The sequence below is a fragment of the Mus pahari genome, chromosome 23 (assembly GCF_900095145.1).
Source record: "Mus pahari chromosome 23, PAHARI_EIJ_v1.1, whole genome shotgun sequence".
In the NCBI taxonomy this organism is placed as follows: Eukaryota; Metazoa; Chordata; class Mammalia; order Rodentia; family Muridae; genus Mus; species Mus pahari.
The window spans coordinates 10340928-10347546 of NC_034612.1; positions in this window are offsets into that span (position 1 = coordinate 10340928).

Here is a 6619-nt window from a genome sequence, read left to right on the forward strand (position 1 = left end):
GAAGGAAGGAAGGAAGGAAGGAAGGAAGGAAGGAAGGAAGGAAGGAAGGAAGGAAGGAAGGGAGAATGGAGGGAAGAAGGAAGGAAGGAAGGAAAGAAGGAAAGAAGGAGAGAAAAGGGAGGAAGAAAGGTAGGAAGGAAAAAAGGAAGGAAGGAAGAAAGGAAAGAAGGAAGGAAGGAAGAAGAGAGAATGGAGGGAAGAAGGAAGGAAAGGAAGGAAGGGAGGGAGGGAAGGAGGGAAGGAGGGAGGGAGGGAGGGAGGGAAAGGAAGAAAGGAGACAGAAAGGAGACAGGACGAGCCTAACCAGCAGTTGTCCCATTCCCCAGTCTGGATAAGAAGGGTGACTCTCACATCATGTTCCCATCCCTGACATTTCACAGCCAGCAGAGGAAGCCTGGGTGTTATTTACTGTTCAGAGCAACAGCTGCTCACGCCTTCGTGCACTCAATAAATAAATATTTACCAGACACCTATCATCCGCCAAGTCCCGAGACCTTTAACCTCAAACAAAGTAGTATGTCCCCTGCCTTCCCACAGGCCTCGGAATGCCCTTGCTATAGGAGGTGGGAGCCGGTGGGAGGCTGGGGTAGGGGCTGGCAGGTAATGGAAAGCCATGCTGAGTTCTGGGGGCGGGGAGTGTCACAGAAGGACTGAGGAGAGTCTGGGGAGATGGCATGTGTGAAACCCCAGCTTGGCTCTCCAGCGCCCATGTGACAGGGCCAGATGAGGTAGTGTGTCTATAATCCTGGCACTACGGGAGTAGAAGCAGAAAGAGGTCTGAACTTTCTACCCGGTTAGCCTAGTCAAATCGGCCTGCTCCGAGCTCCACGGTCAGACTCTTGTGGTCCTTCTGAAGGCTGAGACCCTGGAGTGCACCCTGAGCCTCAGTTTACCCAGATATAAAATGAGAGGCAAGATTCAGGAAGGTCCAGACAACACAGGCGTCCTGTGTCTTCCTTGGGGACTTGTGTCCTCGCCTCTCCTAGGATTGATGGCTAACCCCTGGCTACCTGGAGCGCGGTGACTAGGACCCCACCCAACTCACCTCTGCCCTCATGTCAGCCCCTCCCCCATCCTTGCATGAGGCACTGGGGACACAGAAGGCAGGGTCTCCATAGCACCCGTAAGGCGGAATCTGGAGAAGGCTTCCTGGAGGAGTGCCTCAGCTGTAGACGAGAATCTGCATTTATTATGTGCCTATGGTATACCAACAGCAAACTCCCAAGGCTCTCGCCCATGAGATTCTCTCTCTTCCACAAAGCCTCTAGGAATGGAGTCTCTTTAATGTTTCCTGAAACGGATCTTGTGTAGCCCAGGCTAGCCTTAAACTTGCTACGTAAACGAAGACGGCACTGGACATCTTAACCTCTCACCTCCACTACCCACATGCTAGGATTACAACTACATACGTGCACTCACGTGTATACACACACACGGGGTGGGGGGAGGCAGCACTGGCTAAATGACTAAAAGCTACACACATACACGTACATACATACAGAGAATAAATAAACAAATGTAAATTTTTAATTTTCAATGAAAATAGAAATGAAAACAGCAGAGTAGGCACAGGGCTCCTATGGGACTCTCAGCACTCAGAACTCAGATCTTGGAGCCAGGCTCTGCTGCCCACAGGAGCTGCACCACTTCCTGGCTGAGTAAACCCTAGGGAAGTCAGTCGGCCTCTCTGTGCCTTGGCTTAGCTGTAGGGAGAGATACAGGCCCCTCTCCTGGGAGAGCCAATGTGTGTGAGACACTGGGGCTGCAGCTGGTGCTCCGCTGTTGTCACTCCGATGGTTGATGGTCGTAAAAGAAGTCACCTGAGACTACAGCAGAGGTGGCAAAGCCACTGCGACGTCATTCTACCACAGAACGTACAACTACCTGGACCAAAAGCATTCCGATGATCCGGAACATGTTCAGAGAGACCAAGTCCACGGCTCAAAGTCACACAGTTGCTGGCTGTGATGAGGGAGAGGAGGGGCTGCTGTGGACAGCCAACTCCTGTCCCTGACACCTCGGGCCACCAAGCAGCCTCCATGTCCAGACCTCTGGGTTGCTCATTAATCTTCACCTCACCCCCTCAGCCCAGCTGTGCACCCTGTTCCCAGGACAAAGGGACCTTTCTGCTGAGGTGGGTGGAGCCTCTGACACTTGCCAGCCACCCTCAGTCACAAGCCTCACCTCATTCCCTTCCTTGCATGACGAGGTAAGAACAAGGTCCGGGCAGGTTAAGCCACCAGCAATCCAGGTCTTCCCATATACAGCACAGCATGGCTCCTTGGCCAAGTTCCAAGACTCCCCATCCCTGACCAAGAAGTTCGACCCCTGGAGACCAGAGAATCCCATCTTAGGGCATTATTTCCATCAGCCACCCTGGGCCATACCATCCTCTCAGGAAGGCCACTGTCCTGGGGATACCGAGTCCTCTCAGTCTCTTGCCATTCAGCCCCCTCCCCGGAGCCCTTGACTGAACTTGAGGTGCATTTGGGTTTGAAACCTTTACAGCGACACTTCCCCAACACAACTCAATCCCAGATCAAGGGAAGAAGTCTGGAGCCAAAAAAGCTAATGTGGCTAGTTGGGTGAGCCAGCCTAGAGACCAGAGACCAAGCTCTGAAGGACCTTTAATCCGGGTGTGCCTCCCAAGAGACTTAAAAACTCACTCACAGCTAAGCACTGGGTGTAGTGTTGCCTGCCTGTAATCCTGGCACATGGGAGGTGGCGGCAAGATAAAGATATCCTCGGCTACAAAGGAAATTCAAGGCCAGCCTGGGCTACATGGGGAGATCCTGTCTCGTGGAACAAAACCTCTTGGACTTCGGAGAAACGGAAAGAGTTTGTGGCAGAATTGAAAACAACTCTGGAGTGGAGGGGCAGAAGAGAAGGGGTGCCTTGGGCTGGAGGAACAGAAGGTTCCCAGGTAGCTGAACAGTTACCACCCAGCCGCTCTGACTTCTGTAGGTTACTGTAACCCCTAGGAGGAAAGAAACAACAATAATAAATGGACAATTCTGTCACCTCAAATGAAGCACCCGCCTTATCTGAGAACAAGCCACGTGAGACAGAATCAGGAAGGCCTCGTCTGCACGTGCTCTTGGGGTGTGAGGTTTTCTGTCAAGGCCTTCACTTGCCAGTGAGCCATGGCCCAGTCTCTCTCAAGGCGTTTGACCCGGCCGGCTCCCCACGTCCATCATGGGTCACCATAGATCATGATAACCTCAGGGAAAGGCCCCGGCGAGTGCCAGGTCCTGACCTTGGCTTGCTGGCTGATTTTACACATTAGCAAAGACTGTTTGTCCCTGGGAATGACGCACGGTGGGAGTCAGTGCCACCAGGAAAACCCAGGAGTGTTCTGGGAGGTCCCCACCTATCCAGTGAAGGTTGCAGCAGGTGACCTCAGGGGAAAGAACTTGATGGTCACCTGGTCCTCAGCCAGTGCCACAGAGTTGGACACGGAGTCCAAAACAAGGAAGGGGGAGACCTCATTGTTCATTTGACACAGAGTTTCTCTATGGAACAGCCCTGGCTTTCCTGGAACTCACTCCATAGACCAGGGTGAGTCTCTAACCCACAGAGATCCACCTGCCTCTGCCTCCCGAGTGCTGGGATGAAAGGCGTGTGCCACCATGCCTGGCTTCTTTTCCCTTTAAAAGAATGTTTTTAAAAATGGTTTTTAGTCAGGCAATGGTGGTGAACATCTTTAATCCCAGCACTTGGGAGGCAGAGGCAGGCAGATTTCTGAGTTCGAGGCCAGCCTGGTCTACAGAGTGAGTTCTAGAACAGTCAGGGCTACACAGAGAAAGAAACCCTGTCCTGAAAAAACCCAATAATAATCATAATCATAATAATATATTTTGTATTTATTTGTCAAGGGGTTTCATGTGTGCTGTGGCACACCTGCAGAGGTCAGATGACAATCTTGTGCGAGCCAGTTCTCCTACTGTGTGGGTCCCTGATATGGAACTCAAGTCACCAGGCTTGGCAGCAAGTGCCTCTACCCACTAAGAAATCCTCCCAGCCATTTTTTTTAAGACTTTTTTTTTTTTTTTTTTGAAGACAGAGTCTCATGTATCCATGGCTGGCTTTAGGGTAGCTGAGGATGACCTTGAACTCCTGACCCTCCTGTCTCTGCCTCCCAAGTGCTGGGCTTATGGATGTTTGTCACCATACCTGGACACTTTTTTTCTCTTTAGAGGCACAGTCTCTTTCTGCATCCCAGTCTGCTCTCAAACTTGCAATTCTCCTGCCTCAGCCTCCCATGTGCTAGGATGACAAGGAGGAGACAACATGCCTATGGGACACTTCTCAAGGGTGTGTGTGTGTGTGTGTGTGTGTTTCGGTAGCAGTTGAATAAAACATGCTTTGTAAACATGACTTGGTAGTGCACAGATTTAATCCCAGCACTCCGGAAGCAGAGGCAGGCAGTTCTCTGTGAGTTCAAGGCCAGCCTGGTCTCTGGAGCAAGTTCCAGGACAGTCAAGGTTACACAGAGGAAATCCTACATTGGAAATCAAAACAAACAAACAAACAACAAAACATGTACACTTGATGGTAAGTCCTGGCCCCAGCACCAGGAGGAGAGACAGCGAGTGTCATTCCTGTCACCTGACAGGGTTCCTCAGACGCAGCCCTTGAATCCTGGAGCTGCTCCATTTCCTGTTGTAGGACAGCCACCCTGGAATTGCGCGTCTCTGAGCATTGATGTTCTTCACTCTGATGACACCCAAGAAACATCTCCAGAGATTTTCCAGTGTCCCCTGTGGGCACAAAAGTCACACCGCCCTGAGGACAGCTGTTCTGGATCGAGGAGGTGTGGGAAGGAGGTATATGCAACCGGGTTGGCAAAGCAAGCTGCTGACCGTGGGGGCTGGGGATCTGGCTCAGCTGGTAGAGGGCCTTCCCAGCATTCTCAAGGACCTGAGTCTAATCCCCCGTACCATGTGAAGTGGGCACGGTTGGCACGCGCCTGCAATCCCAGCATTCTGAAGGTGGGGGCAGGATGATCAGAAGTTAAAGAGCATCTTTAGTGAGTTGGAGGCCAGCCTGGGCTACATGAGAGAGACCCTGACTCAAAGTTAATCTAAACAATGAAATCTAGACCCTTCAGGTGTGTCCAAACTGGTTGGCCCCTGTTGTCACCTGTCCCCAGCCTAACCCTCCTCACCAGCTCTGAACTCTTGAAATATTAGGAGTCCCAAGTGTCCCCTGGGCTCAATTCCCAGAATCCTCAGCTACCCTCTGGCCCTGGAGACTCTCAGCAAATGCTGTCCTGCAAGCCTATCCTCATTTACAACACAGACCAAGGGAGCACACCCACTCATGTGTCTTGACACACATGAGATCCACATGCAAGAGCCACATGATGTGGGACCAGGACCCAAGTGCTCTGGCAATGAGATGCTGGTACAGAGAGCACAAGGTGGCAACGTCCACACATGTGCTTTGTGTCATCCTGGCGTGCCTACCCCCTGTCCCTGACCCACACACCTGTGGTCATCCCTGATGTGGATGATCAGAAGGAACAATAACACCAGAAAAAAAAAAAAAAGAAGCAGACAAGGGACTGGAGCGATGACTCAGCGGTTAAGAGCACTGACTGCTCTTCCAGAGGTCCTGAGTTCAATTCCCAGCAACCACGTGGTGGCTCACAACCATCTGTAGTGGGATCAGATGCCCTCTTCTGGTGTGTCTGAAGACAGATGCAGTGTTTATTGTATTTAATGTACAGTATTTGGTGTATTTATATTAAATAACACAATAAATAAACTATAAAAAAAGAAGCAGATGGGCCGTGTGTGTGTGTGTGTGTGTGTGTGTGTGTATGTGTGTGTGTACCCCTGTGGACACACAGGCCTCTCTGCACATAGCCAGGTACAGAGAGGCCAGAGGTGATGATGATGGTGGTGATGGTGATGATGATGATGATGGTGATGATGGTGATGATGATGGTGATGATGATGATGGTGATGATGATGATGGTTACTAGTACTGATGCTGATAAGAGTGGTGATAGTGTTGACGGTGGTGTCAATAGTGAATAGAGATGTCAATGATGAAGGCTACTAACACTGACTGCCTGTTCATTTTCAAGTCTCTCACCCAACACTAGGCTTACCTGTTCAAAGCCTGGAGCAGAGGTATCCATGTCATCCCAGTCTACACAGGAACAGAGGCTGTGGAGGTCAAGGTTCTTGCCCAGAGCCAGGGCTTGAACCCGGATCTCCTTCGTATTACCCATATGCCCTTTTATATGAAAAGGATGGAAGGAGGTAGTGGTAAGCAAGGGATGTCAATCACGGTGCTGAGCGTCAACCCACCCCCCCACACACACACACACAAGTCCTGCCTCTCACTATCTCTGAGAACCGTGCCTCATTTCCACTCTGTACAGACCCACTGTACAGCTTGACACTAATTTGGGTTTAGGTGGCTGAACCTAAGCCCAATACTCCTCGCCCCGCCCCTTTTCTTTCTTTCCTTCTTTCTTTCTTTCTTTCTTTCTTTCTTTCTTTCTTTCTTTTTGGTTTTGTTTTGTTTGTTGTTGTTGTTTTGTTTTTTGTTTTTTTGTTTTTCGAGACAGGGTTTCTCTGTATAGCCCTGGCTGTCCTGGAACTCA